Source organism: Tenrec ecaudatus, chromosome X, assembly GCF_050624435.1.
Source record: "Tenrec ecaudatus isolate mTenEca1 chromosome X, mTenEca1.hap1, whole genome shotgun sequence".
Lineage (NCBI taxonomy): Eukaryota > Metazoa > Chordata > Mammalia > Afrosoricida > Tenrecidae > Tenrec > Tenrec ecaudatus.
The window spans coordinates 152,800,227-152,825,552 of record NC_134548.1 but is presented as its reverse complement, the minus strand read 5'-3'; the positions used below and the strand labels follow the sequence as shown (position 1 = coordinate 152,825,552).

General features: G+C 42.4%; 1 pseudogene; it reads right to left on the bottom strand.

The window, feature by feature from the left end:
• LOC142433800 (eukaryotic translation initiation factor 3 subunit J-like) overlaps positions 1–10,832 on the bottom strand; it is a 61,730-nt pseudogene extending 50,898 nt beyond the window's left edge.
• Between the last annotated feature and the right edge of the window lie 14,494 nt (positions 10,833–25,326).

Here is a 25,326-nt window from a genome sequence, read left to right as displayed (position 1 = left end):
GGAGGAGTGTGGAGTAGAGACCCAAAGCAAAATTATGTAGGTAATTGGACATCCCCTTACAGAGGGGTCACAAGGAAGAGACAGGCCAGTCAGGGTGTAATATAACACAAACGAAACATAACTTTCCTCTAGTTCTTTAATGCTTCCTTTCCTCACCCCACTATCATGACCCCAATTCTACCTTACAAATCCGGCTAGATCAGAGCATGTACACTGGTAAAGATAAGAGCTGGAAACACAGGGAATCTAGGACAGATAAGTCCCTCAGGGCCAATATAGACCAATACACCAGGAGGGTAAGAGGAAGGTGGAAGGACAAAGGGGTAACTAATCACAATGGTCTGCATATAACCCCCTCCCTGGGAGACAGACAACAGAAAAGTGTGTGAAGGGAGACAGCAGTCGGTATAAAATATAAAAAATAGTAATTTATAAATTATCCAGGTTTCATGAGGGAGGAAGGGTGGGGGAGGGGTAAATTAGCTGATACCAAGGGTTCAAGTAGAAAAAAATGCTTTCAAACAAATAGGCTTGACACAATGGACATATATATATGAATTGTGATAAGAGCTGTAAGAGCCCCCAATAAAATGATTAAAAAACAGAAAAGATGTGTCTTACATATATATTAAAATAGCAAAATGTGACTTCAATTTTCAAGATGTGGATTGTCTTAAGAAGGTTAATTTACATCGCTTTCTTTTTTTATTTCCAAGTACTATAGATTTTTATTTTTAAATAGAGACTAGAATATCAGCAGTAGTCTTTCAATGAAGTAGTTTTGCACCAAACATCGCCACCTGCTGGAAATAATAGAACATAACACACATTACTCTTCCCTAAGAAATGTGGAATTATTTGAAACCCCTAAAGGGCCTGTGTAAGTTGACATCGACTCAATGGCCTTGAGTTTCGATTTTTGTTTGGTTTTTTTAAAGAGAATTAACTGACATATACAAAAAAGTAACCAAGTAGTGAAATCTGTTTTGTTTTTACCCAACCATTCAAACTTAATTAATTATTTTGCATTTTTACATCCCCAAAATAAAACTCACCGCAATTAAGTTGATACCGACTCAAGGTGACCCTATGTGACAGAGTACAATGGCCCCTGTGAGTTTCTAAAACTAACTCTTTACAGGAGTAAAACCGCACAGCTGCTGAAGACAGAATACTTACAAAACCCTGTGGTAAGCAGGTCTTAATGTGGGTTATAACGGAGGTGCAAGCTGCAAAGATTAAACAAGAAAGGAAGCAGCATTTCTTAGTCCATGGCACAGTACCCCATAATGGGTCTCATTTAACACAAAAATATATTCAGGGATTCAAGGAGCTGGCCAACTTACTCAACGTGAAGAACATAAACAATGTCACTGAATTGCCCCTGTAGAATTTGGTGACATGATGTGCCCTTTACTGTGCACATTCTCACCAAAAGGATAAAAAGGTGGTAAATTTTTTAAACATCTGGCAGGCAACTAGATCTTCTAGTCCACTGGTCCTCAGCAGGGAGAGCAGCGCCCCCTAGGGGCCACAATGAAAATATACTAGCACCAGTTGCCTTTAACTCTTGTAAACCTTCCAGGGTCAGTCCCTACTTTCATCGTTTTGTTTTGTTTATTTGTTTGCCAACCTCCCTCTTGTTGCATAGTGCCTTCCCCTCCGCCCAGGTTAACACATGTAGCCCAGCCAGCCCATGGTCTCCCCTCCTTCCCTTCCCTTCCCACGCCTGGTAACCATCAAAGAATGTTTTAGTGTGAAAACCTATTCTTGACTAATCTCACTCAGCCTAATGTCTTCCAGATTCAGCCAGGTGGTGAGTGGTTTCAGATTCATTACCCTTCAAGTGTGAAACTAAGCTCACCTGGGTGATGGAATAATCAACCATTTAAGATCAAAAGGTAGCATTTACCCAAGGACATAGTTGAGAGGATTGGGAAAGGAGGAGGAAAGGAAACAGGAAAGACAGGAAGGAAGTTTGATAAGCCTTGGTACCTAGAGGGGACTGCAATAGATGGGTTGAATCAGGATGTGTGTGAATTGTTTGATGTGAACCTATGAGTTGCAAAAACTTTTTGTTGTTGTTTTTGTTGTTTTAAGCAACAAACTATGTGAAGATGCTACCGGTATGTCCCAGCACAGAAAGCCATCTGTCCTGCAGGGCCCTGGGCAGATCTGCACAGTGGAGTACTGAGGACTAGCCTTTGCCCCACTCACATGCCCAGAGGTGCAGACGTGCCTATGATTATCTGTGCCTAAAGTAGAATTCCATCTTTAAAATACATTTAAAATATTTTACACAATTTTAATATACTTTGATCCCCTCTCCCACCCGTAAGAATGCAACTAACCATGTAAACTGGGGGGGAAATTGTACTTCCCCCCCAAAATGATTGACAATTCACAAAATCATAGCATCATTGGAAAGTCATGGCCTTTGAGTCACAAACAGGTAATATATTTGTATCTGTCTGCATGTACAGCTATTATGTTCACAGCTGGTTTTACATATAGGTGTGGACATCTGACAACAAATATATATATATTGAAATGTTATTAAAAATTGCTTTCACCGATGAAAAACACAATATTCCTCTGGTTCCTTGAGGCTTCCTCACCCCCCACAATCACTACCCCTGTCCTGCCTTTCAGTGCAACTTAGACCAGAACATGTGCACAGATATAGATAAGACATGAGTTCAAAACACATGGAATCCAGGAACAGGAATGGGAGTAGTGATACCAGAAGGGTAGTTGGAAGATGGGGAGAGGAGAAGAGGAAGGGGAAACCGATCAAAATGATACACACACACACACACACACACACAGAACAAACAACAGAAACCGTGGGGGAAGGGAGACAGCGGTCAGTGTAAGATATAAAAATAATAATTTATCATTTATCAAGGGGTCACAAGGGTGGAGGGGAGGGAAGGAGAAAAAGAGGAGCTGATACCAAGGGCTCTATAGAAAGTAAATGTCTAGAAAAAACGATGGCAGCATATATACAAATACACTTGATACAATTAATGTATGGATTGTTATGAGTTATAAGAGTTCCCGATAAATGCTCTTTTAATTTAAAAAAAATCCTTTCCTTTTACAGTAGAACACCGAACCTTGATGTTAATCCATTCTAGAAAGAGCATGGAGATGCAATGCAGTCGAGTTCTGAATAAATTTTTCTCATAAGGAATAATCGTAAATGGATTAATCTGTTCTCGGTCACCATGTTTTTACCATTATCTTGCCTTTTTATAAAAAATGTGAAACAGAAATTTCAAAATAAATAAGTTCAGAGTTAAATAATATAATTAAATTAAAAATACAGCGTTAAAAAAAGAAACACAACATTTAAAAAGTTTTTAACAACAGCAGTAGGTGCCACACCTTGAGACTGATGGGGATCTGGATCGGTGGGCATGGATGTAGAGAGCAGGGATGGAGAGAGAGTCAATATTTGGAAGGGGAATCACCTTCCATCAAATCAACTGCTAGCTGCTTTTCAGGAGTTTGTTGTTGTTTTTTTTTTACCATTTTATTAGGGGCTCATACAACTCTTATCACAATCCATACATATACATACACCAATTGTATAAAGCACATCTGTACATTCTATGCTCTAATCATTGTCAAAGCATTTGCTCTCCACTTAAAGCCCTTTGCATCAAGCCCTCTTTGTCCCCTCCCTCCCCGCTCCCCCCTCCCTCATGAGCCATTGATAATTTATAAATTATTATTTTGTCATATCTTGCCCTGTCCGGCATCTCCCTTCACCCCCTTTCTGTTGTCCGTCCCCCAAAGGAGGTCACATCTAGATCCTTGTAATCAGTTCCCTCTTTCCAACCCACTCACCCTCTACCCTCCCAGTATCATCCCTCACACCCCTGGTCCTGAAGGTATCATCCACCCTGGATTCCCAGTGCCTCCAGCTCCTATCTGCTCCAGTGTACATCCTCTGCTCTATCCAGACTTGCAAGGTAGAATTCGGATCATGATCGTTGGGTGGGGAAGGAAGCATTTAGGAACTGGAGGAAAGTTGTATTCTTCATCGGTGCTACATCGCACCCTGACAGACTCATCTCCTCCCCTAGACCCCTCTGTAAGGGGATCTCCAGTGGCAGACAAATGGGCTTTGGATCTCCACTCTGAACTTCCCCCTTCATTCACTGGGGTAAGATTTTTTTTTATGATGGTGCTTTATACCTGATCCCTTCGACTACTCGTGAACGCACAGGCTGGTGTGCTTCTTCCACGTGGGCTTTGTTGCTTCTGAGCTAGATGGACACTTGTTCCCCTTCAAGCCTTTAAGACCCCAGACACTATCTCTTTTGATAGCCGGGCACCATCAGCTTTCTTCGCCACATTTTCTTATGCATCCGTTTGTCCTCGGCGATCTTATCATGGAGGTGTGCACCCATGATATGATTTTTTGTTTTTTGATGCCTGATAACTAATCCCTTCAGAACCACGTGATCACACAGGCTGGTGTGTTCTTCCAGGTGGGCTTCATTGCTCTTTTGATAGCCGGGCACCATCAGCTTTCTTCACCACATTTGCTTGTTCACCCGCTTTGGCTTCAGCAGTTGTGTCGGGAGGGTGAGCATCATAGAGTGCCAATTTAATAGAAGAGAGTATTTATGCGTTGAGGGAGTGCTTGAGTAGAGGCCCAAGATCTTTCCACCACCTTAGTACTAAACCTATAAATATAGGCATATTGATCTATTTCCCCATCCTCATATATATCTTTGCATGTACATGTCTTTGTCTAGACCTCTATAAATGCCCTTTGCCTCCTAGCTCTTTCCTCTATTTCCCTTGACTTTCCTCCTGCCCCACTATCATGCTCCGTCCCCACCTGGGTTACAGCTATACCTCTTCTTTCCGTAACCTTACCCTTGATCATTCCCTACCAGGCCTGCCACTACCCCCTCACCACCAATTTGTGTCCCATGTTCTTCCCTTGTCCCTGGGTTGTTAACACCAATTCCTTACCACCCCACCTTCCCCTATCCCAAGTCCCCCCGGAACTGTCGGTCACATTGTTTTTCCTCCAGATAGTTCGTCCAGCCTGTCTTATTTAGACAGACCTGTGGAGATAATAACATGCTGAAAACAAGACAGAGGAAAACAAAGCAACAGTATACAACCAGCCAACAAAACAACAACAACAAACCACTGACAAAGAACAAAACACATCAAGAAAGAAAAGCTTGTAGTTAGTTCAAGGATTGTTTGTTGGCCTTTAGGAGTGTTTTCCAGTCCAGTCTGTTGGGGCACCACGCCCTGGCCCCAAAGTCCATGTTCACCATTCCCTGGGGACCTTGCCACTCCATACCCTTGCTGTTCCACTGCACTCCCCCAGAAGTTTTTTTTAATAATTTTATTGGGGGCTTGTACAATTATTATCACAATCCACACATACATCCATTGTGTCAAAAACATATATACATTTGTTGCCATATTCAGTCTCAAAACATTTGCCTTCTACTTGAGCCCTTAATATCTGCTGCTCCCAGTCCACGGAGAGAACAACATGGCTGGCCCCACTATGAGACATGATGCCCCTCAGTGACTAAGGGCAATACAGGGGACAGCACCGGAGACACAGTGTGGGAATTGCACCTGACCTGATCCCACCACACCGAGGCAAAGCACTGGGGGAGTGCAGCGGAACAGCAAGGGAATGGAGTGGCAAGGTCTCCAGGGAATGCTGAAAGTGGACTTTGGGGCCAGGGCATGTTGCCCCAACAGACTGGACTGGAAAACACTCCTAAGGGCCAACAAACGATCCTTGAACTAACTGCAAGCTTTTCTTTTTTTTTTTTTTAAGGTTTATTGCATATCACAGCAAAATCTAGGCTCAGTATTGATCAAACTTTAATACATATATTAAGCACCTGGATAACCTCTTGAATCCCCCTGGACTGGGATTGAAGATTCTGCATTTCTAACAAGCTCCCATGTAATTCCTGATGCAGCTATAGGTCCTGGAACCCACTTACAGTCCCAATGACCTGACCCATACTCAAGCTTTTCTTTTTTGATGTGTCTTGTTTTGTTCTTTGTCAGTGTTTGTTGTTGTTGTTTTATTGTCTGGTTGTATACTGTTGCTTTGTTTTCCTCTGTCTTTTTTTCATGCATGTTATTGTCTCCACAGGTCTGTCTGAATAGGACAGGCTGGATGAACTATCTGGAGGAAAAACAATGGGACCGACAGTTCCAGGGGGACTTGGGATAGGGGGAGGTGGGGGGTAAGGAAGTGGTGTTAACAAACCCAGGGACAAGGGAACAACATGGGACCCAAATTGGTAGTGAGGGGGGAGTGGCAGGCCTGGTAGGGAATGATCAAGAGTAAGGTTACGTAAAGATGAGGTATAGCTGTAACCCAGGTGGGGACGGAGCATGGTAGTGGGACAGAAGGAAAGTCAAGGGAGATGGAGGAAAGAGCTAGGAGGCAAAAGGCATTTATAGAGGTCTACACAAATACATGTACATGCAAATATATATATATAGATGGGGAAATACATCTCTGTGTCTATATTTATAGGTTTAGTATTAAGGTGGCAAAAGGATCTTGAGTCTCTACTCAGGCACTCCCTCAATGCATGATTACTTTCTTCTATTAAATTGGCACACTACAATGCTCACCCTCCCAACACACCTGCTGAAGCCAAAGCGGGTAAACAAGTAAATGTGGTGAAGAAAGCTGATGGTGCCCAGCTCTCAAAAGAGATAGTGTCTGGGGTCTTAAAGGCTTGAAGGGGAACAAGCGTCCATCTAGCTCAGAAGCAACAAAGCCCACATGGAAGAAGCACACCAGCCTGTGCGATCATGAGGTGCCAAAGGGACCAGGTATAAGGCATAAGGCATCATGCAAATATATATATATATATATATACACACACATATATATATATACATATATGTATATATATATATATATATATACCATCGTGAATGAAGGGGGAAGTTCAGAGTGGAGACCCAAAGCCCATTTGTCGGCCACAGGAGATCTCCTCACAGAGGGGTTTAGGAGAGGAGATGGGTCAGTCAGGGTGCGATGTAGTACCGATGAAGAACACAGCTTTCCCCCAGATCCTGGATGCTTCCACCCCCCAACTACCATGATCAGAATTCTACCTTGCAGGACTGGATAGGGCAGAGGTTGTACACTGGTGCATATGGGAGCTGGAGGCACAGGGAATCCAGGGTGGATGATACCTTCAGGACCAAGGGCGTGAGGGACGATGCTGGGAGAGTGGAGGGTGAGTGGGTTGGAAAGGGGGAACTGATTACAAGGATCCACATGTGACCTCCTCCCTTGGAGTCGGACGGCAGAGAATGGGGGGGAAGGGAGACTCCAGATAGGGCAAGGTATGACAAAATAACAATCTATACATTATCAAGGGCTTATGAGGGAGGGGCGACCGAGGAGGGAGGGGGGAAAAAGAGGACCTGATGCAAAGGGCTTAAGTGGAGAGCAAATGCTTTGAAAATGATTAGGGCAAAGAATGTATGGATGTGCTTTATACAATCGATGTATGTATATGTATGGATTGTGATAAGATTTGTTTAAGCCCCTAATAAAATGTAAAAAAAAACTTGTATGAGCACCAATAAAATTATTTTAAATATATATTTCTGCTGCTCATTTTCCCCCCTCCCTCCCCACTCCCCCCCACCTTGTGAACCCTTCATCACTCATATATTATTATTATTTTGTCATATATTACACTGTCTGACGTTTCCCCGTGCCCTCTTCTCTGCTGTCCCTGCCCCAGGGAGGAGGCTATGTGTAGATTCCTGAAATCAATTCCTCCTTTCTACCTCACATTCTCTCCACCCTCCAGGCATCGCCACTCTCATCACTGGTTCTGGAGGAGCCATCTGCCCTGGATTCCCTGTGTTTCCAGTTGCTATCTGTACTAATATACATCCTCTGGTCTAGCCAGATTTGCAAGGTAGTATTGGGATCATGATAGTCGCGTGGGGGGGAGGAAGTATTTAAGAACTAGAGGAAAGTTATATGTTTCATCATTGCTACCCTGCACCCTGCCTGGTTCATCTCCTCCCTACAACCCTTCAGTAAGGGGGTATCCGGCTGGCTACTGATGGGCTTTGAGTCTCCACTCTGCACTCACCCACCTTTTCAATGATATGATTTTATGTTCCTTGATGCTTAATACCAGATCCCTTGAACAGGAGTTTATTTCCCTTCTTTGTCTTTTTTCACTAGGGCCTGGCTGGCTTTCTTTAAAAATACAAACTCTAGTGTGGTCTGCTGTTGGTGTTTCCCTAACTGTTTTCTAAAAGGGTTTGTTAGGTAGCAGAACAAGGACCAAAGTGTCCACCGGGCATGCGCTAATTCAGGTACCAAAAAGGGGTTGGGGCAGTACACCTAGGTGGCTGGTACACCTAGGTTGGCCCAATGTAGACCAGGTCCGCTTCATTCAGCCAATGGGGTCAACCAGTACCACAGACCATGTTTCCCACGTGCAGGCTCCCAAAAGGTGGAAAGCGGGAGACCAACCCCACCTCTCTCTCTCTCTCTCTCTCTCTCTCTCTCTCTCTCTCTCTCTCTCTCTCTCTCTCTCTCTCTCTCTCGGTGCAGTCCCATGTTCATGACTATAACACCTGAAACTTCCTCTATCCTTCATAAAAACTCACTTGGATCACAAACCAGGCTTTGGTGTGAATTTCTTTATGGTGTGAAGCCAAGAATCGAGGTATTTCCCACCCAAGGAATCTGACAGGGTTACTAAATTATCATCAACAATATTGATAACACAGTTAATCAGTTCCCAATCATGATGATTCTTTTCAAAAAACTCTTTCTTAAGGCCATATTTTTTTATCTGAAAACAATACAAAAAGCCACAAAAACTAAGTAAAGTATAGCAATATGCTTGGAACACAGCCACAAAAGGTTAAAACAACACATACTAGCAATGCTAACTAACACCGAGTGACCGAGACATGAACTGATTTTGTTTACAAGAATCACGCGCATCGGGTCGGATTCCGATGTTTTGCTGGAGCTCCAATGCAAAATTGTCTCGACATTTCATGTCGAAATCCGAGTATGTCAAGTACTGGTGCAGTCTAGTACCTGGGTGTTACTGTATTTCCATTTCCATCATAGTAAGGGGGCTATATTGATATTTATTGAAATGATGTTTCAAAAACCAAAACCCTCGACCCACTAACAGTAAGTCGGTTCCAACTCATAGCAACCCAGAGTTCCTAAGACTGTAAACTTTACCAGAGGAGATAGCCTCATCTTTCTCCCAAGAAGCAGCTGGTGGGTCTGAGCTGCGGACTTTCTGGATAACAGAACAGTGCCTAATCCACAGTGCCACCAGACCTCTTTAATTGTGTATACAGGCAGGACTGTGGTCTATTATCTATTAATAGATAATATTATTATTTATCATATCACATCTATGATCATTTTAGAGTATTACAGTGAGAGTTATAATAGAGTTGTTATTAAAGGAGGACACTGATCTGATCGGATTGAGGATTGATCTAATCCCTTTCCTTCAAGGTCACACAGGATGACTTTTGAGGCAGGCCACCACCCAGACTTCCTGATTTTAAAATTAGTTAGTGATAAGTGCTTCAGTGAAAAACAAGAATAGTAAACAAGCGGCCATCTCCCTCAGAAGCAACAAAGCCCACATGGAAGAAGCACATCAGCCTATGTGATCACGAGGTGTCGAAGGGATCAGGTATCAGGCATCAACAGAACAAAAAATCATATCAAGCATTGTGAATGAGGGAGAGTGCGGGGTAGAGACCTAATGCCCATCTGTAGGCAATTGGACATCCCCTTACATAGGGGTCTTAGGGAGGAGACGAGCCAGTCAGGGTGCAGTGTAGCAACGATGAAACATACAACTTTCCTCTAGTTCCTAAATGCTCCCCTCCCACCCCCCACTATCATTATCCCAATTCTGCCTTACAAATCTGGCTAAACCAGAGGATGTACACTGGTACAGATAGGAACTGGAAACACAGGGAATACAGGGCAGATGATCCCTTCAGGACCAGTGCTGAGAGTAGCGATACCGTGAGGGTGCAGGGAGGGTGAGGTGGAAAGGGGAAACCGATTACAAGGATCAGACAACAGAAAAGTGGGTAAAGGGAGATGTCAGACAGCATAAGATCTGAAAAAATATTAATTTATAAATTATCAAGGGTTCATAAGGGAGGGGAGAGTGGTAAGGGAGGGGGGAAATGAGGAACTGATGTCAGGGGTTTATGTGGAGAGCAAATGTTTGAGAATGATGAGGACAATGAATGTACAAATGTGCTTTACACAATTGATGTATGTATGGATTGTGATAAGAGTTGTATGAGCCCCTATTAAAATGATTTAAAAAGAAAGAATAGATTTTTCAATAAAATCAATGCTATACATGTGGCAAGTGTCAAGGACAGGACAGGGACTTCTGCCTACCAAGGGAATGAACAGTCTGCTTACTGAGAATGAATATTCTGTTTGCTGAGGAAATGGACCCTCTGCTGGTTAGGAATCAACAATGTTCAGAAAATGAGCATTCAGCCGACTAGGAAAATAAACATGGACTCAGAGATACTGTGGTAAGTTAGATCTCATGTCAACTAGACACTCCTGGCTAGGAGTGTCAATCAAGTGGTAGCTGAAATACCCTTTCTTGGGGGTGGCCTTTTGTGTAAGAGCAAGAGACAACCAGAAACTCTTCTTGGCCACCTCACCATCCTCCTCACTGGGACTCGGTGTCTGCTTCCAGGGGCAGCCGCATAACAGCTGCCCAACCCTGAGAGCTGTCAGTGGCGGCTGCCATGTTGCCATTGGATCCAGTTGACTCTGCACTCACCGGCCTGTGATCTCTCTGCTTCCGGCGTCCCCTCTCAGCATCCTTGGCCCCAATTACATGAGTCTGAAGAGGGTCCCAGCTAACATTAGACCTATCGACTTGAATCAAATTGAACTGGGATGCCTTCGTAACATGAAATGACTTTTGATATAAAGTCCTTTCTTATGCATGGACGAATGCCACTAGTTTATTTCTCTAGACAACACAGCCACCAAAAGCCTGGTAAATATCTCAACCTTAAGGTCAGACTGGGTGTGCATCCTGGGATATCTTACTCACATTGATAGCCTGAGATCAGTCTCAAGGCATCCTGACACAAAATTGTAGCCTGAGACAAACTAAAAAGAATCATATGGAAGACCCGAGGGCAAAGTGAGTAATGAACTTAGTCATAAGAAAGTGGCTGTGGGGAAGCTTCATTTCCCAACGTCTTTGAATTCAAAATCAAATTCAGTGCCATCAAGTAGATGCCAACCCACAGTGACCCCATAGGCCAGGATAGAACTGACTCTGTGAGATTCTAAGACAGCTACTCTTGGTCTTTCTCCACTAGAGCAGCTGGTGGCTTCGAATAGCATCCCATGTGCTTCGCAGCCCGACACTATACAAGATTATGCAACCCCCTTGAAAGTACCCTTAAAAACAAGAAGTGGCCCTCATAGACAGCGCCCTCCTCTTCTTTCACCTCTTGGCCCATTTCATCCTTTTAAAGTGACTGAAAGACACGTAGACCTAACTCATTGCTGCTACCTGTGTGAGTGTGTGAAGGCACCTCACCATCCAGGTGGGTGGAGCTAGCTAGTTCCACCACAACCTGGTGCTGAAAGTCTCCTCTATCATTCCTCTCCAGCTGCGAGAATCAGAAAATCAGAAAACGCGTATGTAACTCAACTATAGAGCTAAACTACATGTGATCAGAATGAAAACAAAAGGCCCTTGATTGGTGGCATAAAACAAGGGCCCTACATAAATGTGTTAGACAGGGTTCTCTAGATAAACAAAAACCAAGACACTAATCATTTTATATATACTTATACAGATAATAACATAAGAAATAAACAGTTAACTAATCTATAAAGCACTACAAAGGGCTCAGTGCAACTCACTCCTGTGAGACAGCTAGTACACCTGCAGTCCTTCAAGTGTGGAGGGCCGCCGGGTAGTCCTCCATGGAGCAATTCAGTCTATCCGGCCACAGGCAGCAAACAGCAAGCAGGTCACCAACAGTCAGCCAGATGACAGGGTCTGCGACAGTCCCTGGCTCAAGAGATGTACCTTCCAGTAGCGTGGCGAAGCAAGACTTGAAGGAACCTTAAGTTACAGCGACACAGTCCATGGGTTAGGTGTCCCACAGGTAGTGTACCTTGAAAATGGAGGCACAGAACAAGCAAGACAGCCGCACACTGGTCCCATGATCAAAGAGCAAGAGACAAGAAAGGCGAGGCTCACCGAACCATTTATCTCTCCACCCTTCAACTAATCATACATGTGTTCATTGGCCATGTTGGCCACAATAATCACAATACCTATCACAATAATCATTGGTAAAGTTGACTGGAATAATTGCTCAAAAGTTAGTGGTTCAAACTCACCCAGAGGAACCTCAGAAGGCCTAGCAATCTTCCCAGTAAAGATGAAAACTAGCAATCTGCTCCATAATGATGAAAACGCCATGGCATAATGCTACTCTGCCCACATGATTCATCCCTAATCGGAATGGACCCAATAACAACTAACAACAACATGAAAGGTCATGAGAATCAGGTTTCTCACTGTGGACTAGAAAGGATGCTATGGCGCTGGATTCATGATATCATCATGAACTCAAATTTCTCTGTTTTCTCATTCACCTACTTATTTTTCTGTTTTCTTGTTTGCAATTGGCAAGGAATCTATTAGATGATCCCTTGCCCATTAACTTAGCAACTTATTCACCTACCATTTTTTCTGAAAACTTTTTATTGTGAATTAGGTGGGGGAGGGGAGTGACATCTAAGATCATTTTTTTGCACTCAGCATCTTACAAAATGTATTAAGCCTCCCGCTGCCTTGTCCTGTTCACACACCCCTACTTTGTATCCATTCTGCCTTCTCCCTTGTTTCCACCTACAATTTTAATAATCATTGATAACACTGGCCTGACTCAATTATATAACTGGAGGCTGAAAAATTGTGGTTTGCTATCATTTTCACTGAAACAATTCATTATGTGATGATTAGGTCCCCAGCTAGCTGAAAATATCCTTTGAAGCTCATAATGTAGCTTCAGTTATTTTATACTTGTGGTTGCCAATGTATGAAGCCTTGCTTTTCTTGTTTATCCAAGGAACATTTCAGTTACGTTGTGGGTTAAATGGGATTTATGAACAACTTGAAGATGCGGCAATCCTGTACACTGAGGGAGATCTGAAGTAGAATGCAAAATGAATATTCTAGGGGACAATACGCTTTACAATACTGAGCTTGACTCAGCAAAGGCTTAGCAGATTTTGAAATACCGTATGTACTCGTGTACAAGCTGAGTTTTCCAGCACTAAATGCCGTTTTTGTGGTAAAATTAGGTGCTTTGTCTGATATTCGGGTCTGCTTATACATGAGTTTATACAGTAGTTTACTGATATGCTTTGGGAAGCTAAGAAAGGAAGTTCTAAAGAGTAACATTCCCACACATCCTTGACTGGTGCTCTTGGGAATGAATGCATTTTGGAAAGTAATAATGTACACCACTCTCATCCACCACCCTTCGATCAGATGTTGTCATACCATGGAGATTTCCATGTTGCTCTGATGCTGAACATTATACTCCTGGTATTTCTCATAACAGTAGAGTCATTCCTGGTGGACAGGTTCCAAGAGTCCTTCCAAAACTGAGAAAGACTAGGATGATCCTTGGAAAATTAGCCCATGAATCACTTATGAATGACCAGAGAATTATCCAACTTGGTTCCTTTGGACATGCCATCAGGGGGATCAATCCCTAAAGGAGGACAGCAGAACCAGTAAAGGAGAGGGCCAGCAAGAGAGTGGGCTGCCCTCCGTCGCAGGATGAATTGGCACAGTAGTTACAATGATGGACTCCAATATGTCAAGGACCCGGTACTGTGTACAGGGACACCGCGAGTCAGAGTTGATGCTACAGCAGTGAACAACAAAAACACTCTCTCTATGGGGGGGGGAGAGTATTTTTCCACCCAGGACAAGAAAACTGGAAAACCAAGGCTCATCGGGGACACACATCCCCACTCTTCCTTGTCCCCTGCCTCCAATTACAGCATCGGCTTTCTAGAATTCCGATTTTTTTAAACAATTTATTAGGGGCTCATACAACTCTTATCACAGTTCATACATAACATACATCAATTGTATAAAGCACATCTGTACATTCTTAGCCCTAATCATTTTTTCTCCTCTTTTCTTTTTTTACATTTTATTAGGGACTCATACAACTCTTATCATAATCCATACGTATACATACATCAATTGTATAAAGCACATCCATACATTCCCTGCCCCAATCATTCTCAAAGCATTTGCTCTCCACTTAAGACCTTTGCATCAGGTCCTCTTTTTTTTCTCCCCTTCCTCCCCTCTCCCCCCTCCTTGATGTGCCCTTGGTAATTTATACATCGTTATTTTGTCATATCTTGCCCTATCCGGAGTCTCCCTTCCCCCCCTTCTCTGCTGTCCCTCTCCCAGGGAAGAAGTCACATGTGGATCCTTGTAATCAGTTCCCCCTTTCCAACCCACTCACCCTCCACTCTCCCAGCATCGCCCCTCACACCCTTGGTCCTGAAGGTATCATCCACCCTGGATTCCCTGTACCTCCAGCTCCCATATGTACCAGTGTACAACCTCTGCCCTATCCAGCCCTGCAAGGTAGAATTCGGATCATGGTAGTTGTGGGGAGGAAGCATCCAGGATCTGGGGAAAAGCTGTGTTCTTCATCGGTACTACCTCGCACCCTAATTAACCCATCTCCTCTCCTAAACCCCTTTATGAGGGGATCTCCATTGGCCAACACTTGGGCCTTGGGTCTCCACTCTGCACTTCCCACTTCATTTAATATGGTATATATATATATATATATATATATATATATATACAAACACACACATATATCTTTTTTTTTTTGCATGATGCCTTATACCTGGTCCCTTGGCACCTCATGATCGCACTGGCCGGTGTGCTTCTTCCATGTGGGCTTTTTTGCTTCTGAGCTAGATGGACGCTTGTTCACCTTCAAGTCTTTAAGACCCCAGACACTATCTCTTTTGATAGCCGGGCACCATCAGCTTTCTTCACCACATTTGCTTATGCACCCATTTGTCTTCAGCGATTCTATCATGGAGGTGTGCAGTCAATGATATGATTTTTTGTTCTTTGATGCCTGGTAACTGATCCCTTCGGGACCACTCAATCACACAGGCTGGTGTGTTCTTCCATGTGGACTTTGTTGCTTCTGAGCTAGATGGCCGCTTGTTTATCTTCAAGCCTTTAAGACCCCAGTCACTATCTCTTTTGATAGCCGGGCACCATCAGCTTTCTTCACCACATTTACTTGTTCACCCACTTTGGCTCCAGCAGTTGTGTCGGGAGAGTGAGCATCATAGAGTTCCAATTTAATAAAAGAAAGTATTCATTCATTGAGGGAGTGTTTGAGTAGAGGCCCAAGGTCCTTCCGCCACCTTAATACTTAACCTACAAATATAGACACATAGATCTATTTCCCCATCCTCCTATATATATTTGCATGTACATGTATTTGTCTAGACCTCCATAAATGCCCTTTGACTCCTAGCTCTTTCCTCTATCTCCCTTAACTTTCCTCCTGCCCTACTACCATGCTTTGTCGCCACCTGGGCTAGAGTATACCTCTTCTCTAAGCAACCTTACCCTTGATCATTTCCCACCAGGCCTGCCACTCCCCTCTCTCTACCATTTGGGGTCCCATGTTGTTCCCTTGTCCCTGTGTTTGTTAACACCACTTCCTTACCCTCCCTACCCCCCCACCCCAAGTCCCCCCGGAACTGTCGGTCCCGTTGTTTTTCCTCCAGATAGTTCATCCAGCCTGTCCTATTCAGACAGACCTGTGGAGACACTAACATGCACGAAAACAAGACAGAGGAAAACAAAGCAACAGTATACAACCAGACAACAAAACAACAAAAACAAACCACTGACAAAGAACAGAACAAAACATTTCACAAGAGAAAAGCTTGTAGTTAGTTCAGGGATCGTTTGCTGGCCCTTAGGAGCGTTTTCCAGTCCAGACTCTTGGGGTACCACGCCCTGGCCCCAAAGTCCACTTGCTGCATTCCCTGGGGACCTTGCCACTCCATTCCCTTGCTGTTCCACTGCACTCCCCCAGTGCTTTGCCTTGGTGTGGTGGGATCAGGTCAGGTGCAATTCCCACACTGTGTCTCCGGTGCAGTCCCCTGTATCGCCCTTAGTCACTGATTGGCATCATTTCTCATAGTGGGGCCAGTCATGTTGTTCTCTCTGTGGACTGGCTGCTCTACTCAGGAACATCATCCTCACGGCCTGGTGGGCTAGGCTGTGCTCCACCCTCTCCTCCTGCCCCTTCATCTGCTCCTGTGTGCTCTGATCACATATGTTCATCTCCCGGAGCTGCAGAGTCAATGTCGTCCTTTGGAACAAATTCTTTTCGGGGGAAGGGCAGGAATCCACTTAATTTTTGGTGCTGCGGCCAGCCTCCCAGACCTCTCCACTGGTTCCCTACTCCACGCCGGGATAGTAGATTGTTGAGCTCTCACTGCAGAATTCCACTCTCTCCATGCATGAGCTATTGCGGTATAAGACATTTGAATGTCCATGTCAGTATTCACTCTGATATCAATCACATGGGGTGAATATGTTTATCACTATTTTACAGATTAGACCATGTAAACTCAAAGTCACAAGGCTAGTAAATGGCAGAGCAGGATTCAAACTCACCTATATCTGATTCTACCCCCAGTGCTACCTCTGGAAACCAAGACCTCCTTGTTGTTGTTGTTGTTGTTGTTACTGGTGCTGTAAGGTGCTATTGAGTCAGATCTGGCCCACAGCAACCTCATGCACAAGAGTATAAAACAGTTCCCAGTCGTGTGCCATCCTCACAATCGTCCCTGTGCTTCAGCTCACTGTTGCAGTCACTATGCCAATCCATCTTTGTCACTCCCCTCCTCTTTGCTGCTGCCCCTCTACTTTACTAAGCATGATGCTCTTCTCTAGGGACTGGTATCTCCTGACAACATGTCCAAAATATGGGAGAATAGGTCTCGCCGTCCTATCCTCTAGGGAGCATTTTGGCTGTACTTCTAACAAGCCAGGTCGGTTTGTCCTTTTAGCAGTCCGTGGTCCTTTCAATATTCTTCTCCAGTGCCACCATTCAAATGCAGCCATTCTTCTTTGGTCATCTCTATTCAATGTCCAACTTTCACATGTATATGAGACAACTGAAAATACCATGGCTTGGGCCAAACACACCCTAGTCCTCAAACAGGAGCTCTTTAAGCTTCCTAAATGAATTTTTAAGGGAAAAGAAAATTCTCCCCGCTAGAACAGCTTCTAGTCTTTATATCACAAGAGCGACATCCCTGTCATGCCTTCCCTTGACATAGCTGAATCTGAAAGTGCATGACAGCTCTGTTGCTTCCTCATAGGCAGATAAATCACTAACATTATCATGGAGGCTTTGGGCAAAAAATGACACTTCAATTTACATATGCTTTCCCTTGGCTGTTTGATATAACAAAAGTTCCTACAATTTAAAATTTTAATAGCTGACAGATTAAATGTATATAGGCTTCAGCTCTTCCTTGGATTTCTGGTCAGTGCTTGGGTTTAGATTTATATTTTCAATCACTTGGGAAAGGTTATTTCAATTTCTTCAGAGAGTATTTCATTTCTTTGCCCAGATTACACTACTATATTCTACCCAGAAATTAGAAGGCTAGAATATATGTATTAGACTAGTAATTTGCCTGTTTCACCAATTGTAATTTAAACTGCAGGATGTAGGATCAAGCAATCCTGACCTCTAGCTGGATGATTCAAGGTGCACAGGCTTTTCTAACACAAATTGTTCCTATTTTCTTTATGGTAGCTCGGTAGGCAGAAAGTATAATAGGCCCTTAATATAGAAAGGTAGAATGCTAGAGTAGAAAAATGATGTGCTTTAGGGCCAGACAGATCTGAGTTTGAATATCATTTCTGTCACTTACTAGCTGTAATCTGGAGAAAATTACTTCAGCTTCCTGGGCTTTTGTATCATTTATAAAATAGAGATAACCACTATGGGTGTACACATAGACAAAAACAAGGCATGCCCAATCTGGAATTGTTCTCGGAATGAGATTATGAAGAATGGTGTTATAATGACAAATACAATCTGTAAATATTTGACTGAAAAGTATATTTGAAGCCTCACCCCAAATATGATGATTAGGATTTGGTCACAGGGAAGCACATCTGAAATTATAAGGCATCAGCTTATACAGCAGCAAGTATAAAGGAAAGCTGATTCAAAACTGTGATATAGAATCTCAAAATTATGCTCATCTTCCCGATACAACCATTCAAGACAAAGCAGGTGAATAAGCCAATGTGGTGAAGGGAGCGGCTGATACCCAGTTATCAAAAGATATAGCGTCTGGGGTCTTAAAGGCTTGAAGGTAAACAAGCAGCCATCTAGCTCAGAAGCAACGAAGCCCACATGGAAGAAACACACCAGTCTGTGTGATCACAAGGTGCTGAAAGGCTCAGTTATCAGGCATCAAAGAACACAAAATCAAATCATTGAGTGCTCACCTCCATGATATGATCGCTGAAGACAAATGTACAAATGTGTTTTACACAATTGATGTATGTATGGGTTGTGATAAGAGTTGTAGGAGCCCCTAATAAAATGTTTTTTAAAAAAGAGATGTATGAGCCCCTAATTTTTTAAAATCTCAAAAATAGACTAAACAGAGAAATGACAGATTTACATTGAGTTATTAAAAGGTTTCACATTGAAGTGTTACATTGTGGGTACGGCAAAGTGATTTGAACCTGTTAGCTATACCTTGAGAGAAGGAGTCCCTAGGTCAGGGGCTCATTCAGGACCATGGTCTGGTGTGGAAGAGGACACTAAAGTCAAGTGGCATAAAACCCACAAAGACAAAAGCCCACACCCTACTTTGGTGAATTGTGACTGGGCTCTTATAAACTCATCCAAGGTGCACCTTTTGGTCTCTCCTCATTCAGAGCAAAGAAGAATGAAGAAAATCAAATATGCATGGAAATAAGCCATCCCAAAGGATGGATAACCCATGTGAACCTCAGCCCCCAAAGACAAAAAGAACTACATGTGCCCCTGCTACCACTGCTGCTGGCTCTGACAGTCACCACAATAGAGCAGTGGTTCTCAACCTTCCTCATGCCGTGACCCTGTAATCCAGTTCTTCATGTTGTGGGGACCCCCAAACCAAAAAATTATTTTTGTTGCTACTTCATCACTGTCATTTCGCTACGGTTATGAATTGGGCGACCCCTGTGAAAGGGTCGTTTGACCCCCCCAAAGGGGTCGTGACCCACAGCTTGAGAACTGCTGGACTAGAGAAACAAATCAGTGAAACTCACATATGTATAAGAGGGCTTTGTATCAAGAAGTAATTATACGTCAAGAAAAAACTCCCAGCCCAGTCCAACTCAAGTCCCTAAGCTCGCTGGAAACCTGGCAGGGCTTCTGCTGCTCTCAGGGTGGCCAGAGAGCATGAACGCGCAGGCAGAGATAGGGCCCACTAGGTGGCATCATCAGACTATGACCTGATTGACAACCTGCATACCACCTCTTCACTTTTATACTTGTATAGCTTCAAGTTGACACAGAATTATATAAATACCACAGTCATGAAAGTAAATGTGTACGAATCTTTGAAGGAAAAACCAGTGTGCTCTGTAAACCTTGGCTAAAATAAAAATAAATACATAAATTTCACCCCAAAGCAAGTATAATCAAAGCTGAAAGAAAACGTGGATGTTGTTAGGTGCCGTCCAGGAGGTCCTGCATCAGAGTGACCCTGTGCACAGTAGATCAAAACTGCCCAGGCCTGCTCCGTCCTCACAATCGTGATGCTTGAGCCCATTGTTGTCGTCACGAGGTCAATCTATCTCGATAAGGATCTTCCTATTTTCCCTGACCTACTTTAGCAAGCATGATGTCCTTTCCCAGGGACTAGTCTCTCCTGATAACATGTGCAAAATACGTGAACCAAAGTCTCGCCGTCCTGACTTCTAAGGAGCATTCTGGCTGACTTCCTCTAAGACACCTTCATTTGTTCTTTCAGCAGCCCATGCTGTTTTCAATATTCGTCACCAGCACCATCGTTCAAATGCGGTCTTCTTCTTCAGTCTTCCTTATTCGTGGGCCAGCTTTCAGGTACATATGAAGCCATTAAAAATACCATGCTTGGGTCAGGCACACCTTAATTTTTAAAGTGATATCCTAATATTCGATCATTTAAAGATCCCCCGTGCAGCACATTCACCCAATGCAATATGGCGTTTGATTTCATGCTGGCTGCTGCCAGGAGCACTGACTGTGGATTAGCGAGATGACATCTCGGCTCATAATACCTCTGGGTCAGCTGTGAGGATTCGGGCTGTCCTTATGTGGAGTGGAGAGCCGTACTGAAGGCTGCAGGCTGAAATCCCCCAAGTGCTTCCAGTCGTCCTTACGTGTGAAGAAGCTCGCCTCCTATGATGATGCCACGTCCATCTCCATGTAGTCAAACCGCTTGGGTTATTGGCTCAGCATATAGGCTGAATAGGTAGGATGAAAGGATACAACCCAGAAAAGACAAAATTTTTCCTTGTTTTCAATTGGGCAGTATTTCCTTGTTCAGTTTGAATCATGGCCTCCTGGCCCAATTACAGGTTCCACATACATACAGTAAAGTGATCTAGAATTTCCAGTCTTCTCAAGATCGTCCAGTTTATTGTGATCCACAGAGTCTAGTGCCCTTGTATAGTCAATAAGACACAAGTACCATAAATACCTTTCTGGTGTTCTCTGCTTTCAGCCAAGATCCATCTGACATCACCGATGATATCCTTTGTAGCACATCTTCTTTTACACCCTGCTTGGATTTCTAGCATATCCTTGTTGATGTACTGCTGCAACCAATTTTTATTTATTTTCAGCCAACTTTTATTTGCACTGGATATTAATGATAGTATTCAATAATTTCTGCGTTCTGTTGGGTCACTAATCATTAGAATGGCCACAAATATGGATCTCTTCCAGTCAGTTGGGAGGTTAGTATTTCTTAGTACAGATTACTGAGTGCTTCCAGTGCTTCATCAGCTTATTGAACCATTTCATTTTCTGCAGCCATATTTTTTATTGTGCCTTCTGCATAGCTCAGACTTCTTCTTTCAGTACAATTGGTTCTTGACCATATGCTACCTCTCAAAATGATCAAACGTTGACCAATTATTTTTGGTATAGTGACTGCATTCCTTCTATCTTCTTTTGATGTTTCTTGAATCTATCAATATTTTGCCCATAGATTCCTTCAATATTTCACCTCAAGACAAATTATTTTCAATTCTTTCATCTTGCGATATTCTGCATGTGTTCTCCTTTTAAGCTTTCTAACTCCAGGTCTGTATACATTTCTTGAATTGCTCTTAAAATTTTCTGGTTAAATTGATGTATGTATATATATGGATTGTGATAAGAGTTGTATGAGCCCCTAATAAAATGTAAAAAAAGAAAAGGGAAAAAAAGAAAATGGTTAGGGCAAAGAATGTACAGATGTGCGTCATACAATTGATGTATGTATATGTATGGATTGTGAGCCCCTAATAAAATGTTTAATAATAAATAAAAACAAATCCAGCTAGACCAGAACATGTACATGGGTACAGATAAGAGCTGGAAACACATGGAATCCAGGACAGACAAAACCCTCAGGACCAATCATGAGAGTAGTGATACCAGGAGGGTTAGGGGAAGCTAGGGGAGAAAAGGGGAACCAATCACAATGATCTACATATAATCCCCTCCCAGCAGGACAGACCACAAAAAAGTGGGTGAAGGGAGACATCGTTCAGTGTAAGACATGAAAAAAATTAAGATTTATAAATTAATAAGAGTTTGTGAGGGAGGGGAGGTGGGAGAGGGAGGGGAAAAATTAGGAGCAGATACCAAGGGCTCAAGTAGAAAGAAAATGTTTTGAAAATGATGATGGCAACAAATGTACAAATGTGCTTGACATAATGGATGTATGTATGGATTGTGATAAGCGATGTATAAGCCCCCATGAAATGATTTTAGAATAAAACAAAATAATTAATCAAGTAAAAAAAATTTTCTGTTTAGCTCTTTTCATCATCTTTTGCATGTGCTTTAGTTAAACTACACTCCAGAGCAACTTTCAGAGTCTTGCCTGACATTCATTTTGGACTTTTGTTTCTTCCCTATCTCTGTAATGACTTTTTACTTTCTTTGTGTATGATATTCTTTTTTTATGAAAAAAATGCTATGTCATCCCACAGCTCACTGAATCTTGTTTCATTTAGTGTTTACTAAGTCAAATCTGTTCTTGAGATGTTCTCAAACGCAGATGGGATACACTCATGGTTGCACTATAGCTTTCATGGACTTGTTCTAATTTTCTTTAGCTCCAAACTGAACCTGCATATAAGTATTTGGTGATGTGTTCCACATCTGGTCCCTGGCTTTGTCTTACTGATGATATTTAGCTTTTCCATCTTCTATTCTAACAAAACTCACTGCCATTGAGTCAATGTTGACCCACGGTCACGACCAGGTTTCTGAGACTGTAACTGTTTATGGGAATAGAAAACCCAGTCTTCCTTCCCCTTTCTTCCCACAAATGTAGTCGATTTGATTCCTGTGTTCTCTGGCAAGATCTATATGTACATTTGATCACCAGCTTCATTTCTATCACCAAAGTCATATTTTCCAACTACTATGCCTTCTTCTTTGGTTCAAAGTTTCAAATTCTAATAGTCATTAATTATCAATGCATCTTGATTGCATGTTTGATCAATTTATGACTAACATTGTTGGTGGAATTCTCTAATTTCTTCATCACTAGCTTTAGTAGCTGGTGTGTAAACTTGAATAGTAGTTATATTAACTAGTCTTCCTTATAAGCATAGAGATATTACCCTACCACAGACAGGCTTATACCTCAAGATAGAGAATTGAATATTCTTTTTGATGATGAATGCCTTGCCATTCCTTTAAAATTTTTTCCTTCCTGACACAGTAAATCATATGATTGTCTGATTCAAAAGAGCTAATACTAGTCCATTTCAGCTCACTGCTGACTAGGATATCAATCTTTCTGGGTTCCATTTCATTTTGTGTGTGTGTGATTTCCAAATTCCCGATTCATGTTTTGTACATTCCATGTTCATATTATTTTAAACTATTTTTGTTGGCATGTACTTCACATAGCATAAAATTTAATCATCCAGTCATATTAATAAGAGTTTTACAATCATCACCACAATTAGTTTAAGAACATATCCTCCCCAAACCCACAGTTGTTTGCTCCCCATCACCACCGCTAACCTCCCCTGCCATGATCCTAGGTAGATATTTATCCAGTTACTCTCTGTATAGATTTACCTGTCCTGGATTTCATATACAAAAAAATCATAAAAAACACACACATACACACACACACAGTGACTAAGCAAAACAAAGATAAACCTCAAACTAAAAGAAAGCAGAAGACAGCGAAACTGAAACAGTAATGGTCAAAAGGGAGATCGAATGATAAACTATTACATTTTCCAAAATCAACTTTAATGTTCCCTGCTTTCTAGCAGGGCTATTCACACACTGGACCATGGTCAAAGGGGATTCACCAGAGGCGTAATCCCTGTTCAGGCCCTGCAAATGGATTTGGGGTTTCCAATGACATCCACACCCTTCTGAAAACCAGCTGATGTCCTTTCCTTCTTCAGAATTGATTTTATTATTTACAATATTTGCATCACAAAAGCTTCCATGCAGACTTAGTTAACACCTCACTTAGATGGCTACTTATTTTAAAAACAAGCCTTCAAAGTCCCTGAGAATTCTTTCTGATAGCTGGGAACTATCTGGGCATTCCAATCACTAATATTTATCAATGCATCTTAATTACCTGTGTACTCCACTTCAGACTGAAGACATTCATAGAATTCTTCAATTTGTTCATCACTAGTTTGGTGGTTGATGCATAAGTTTGAATAACAGTTGTATTGATTGGATTTCCTTAGGTTGATAAATATAATTCTATCACAGATAGCATTGTATTTCAAGATAGATCTTGAAATGTTCCTTGTGCTGATGAATGTGATGCCTTTTCTCTTGATTGGGTCATTCCCAGCAGAGTAAACCCTATGCTTTTCTGAGTAAAAATGGCCAGTATCAGTCCATTTCTGCTCACTAATGCCTACAATGTCAATTTTTATGCATTTGACTTTCTTTTTATACCACTTCCAAGTTTCCTAGATACATAGCTCACACATTCCCAGTTCCAATTATTAATTGACATTTACAGCTGTTCGTCTCTTTCTGAGCCATGCCCCATCACCAAATGAAGGACCTAAAGGCGTTACTCCACCCATATCCCCATAGTTCTCTCGACTTTGAGAGGGGAGTTCTTCCTGTCATATTTTTAGTGCCTTTTGACATGAAGGCTCTTCTTCTGGCACTATCACTGACAATGTTCTGCTTCTTTTCAATAGGTTTTCCGTATCTGAAAATGTTTCAGTTCTGCTCATAAGGTTTTCAGTGGCTAATTTCTCTGAAGTGGACAACCTCTTCTTTCCTTGCAGTCTTTTCTTAGTCTGGAAGCTGTGGTAAAACCTGTGCTGTGACCCTGCTGGCATTTGAAATGCCAGTGACTTGGATTCCAGTATCACAGCACCACACAAGCTACCACAGCATGAAAAACTGATAGACAAGTGTCTGTTGAAATACTGGGTGAAAGAGCATATGAAGGTAAGAGGTAAAAGAACAAACAAACAAAAAGAAGGTAAGAGGTAGTCAATCAATATGGTCCCGGGAGAAGAGGAGGCAGAGGAAAGGAAGGAGGTTGTCAACAAATGCAGGGACAAGGGAACAACAAATGTACAAATATGCTTGACACAATGGATATATGTATGGATTGTGATAAGTTGTACGAGCACTCAATGAAATGAGTTTTTAAAAATCATATTGATGTGAATGAGAGGGAACACAGAGTGGAGACCCAAAGCCCATCTGTACACGCATATCTAAGGTTATAGCAGCTAGATATCCTAGATGTGGTGATGCTAGTTGAGAATTTCTATATTTTAAATGAAATTTAAATTCATGGAGCAGATTAAAAACTAAAAATCTGCAATTACTTTTTAGGGCCAAATCTCGCAATAGCCAACTTTGCACCATCCCAAGTTGCTCTCA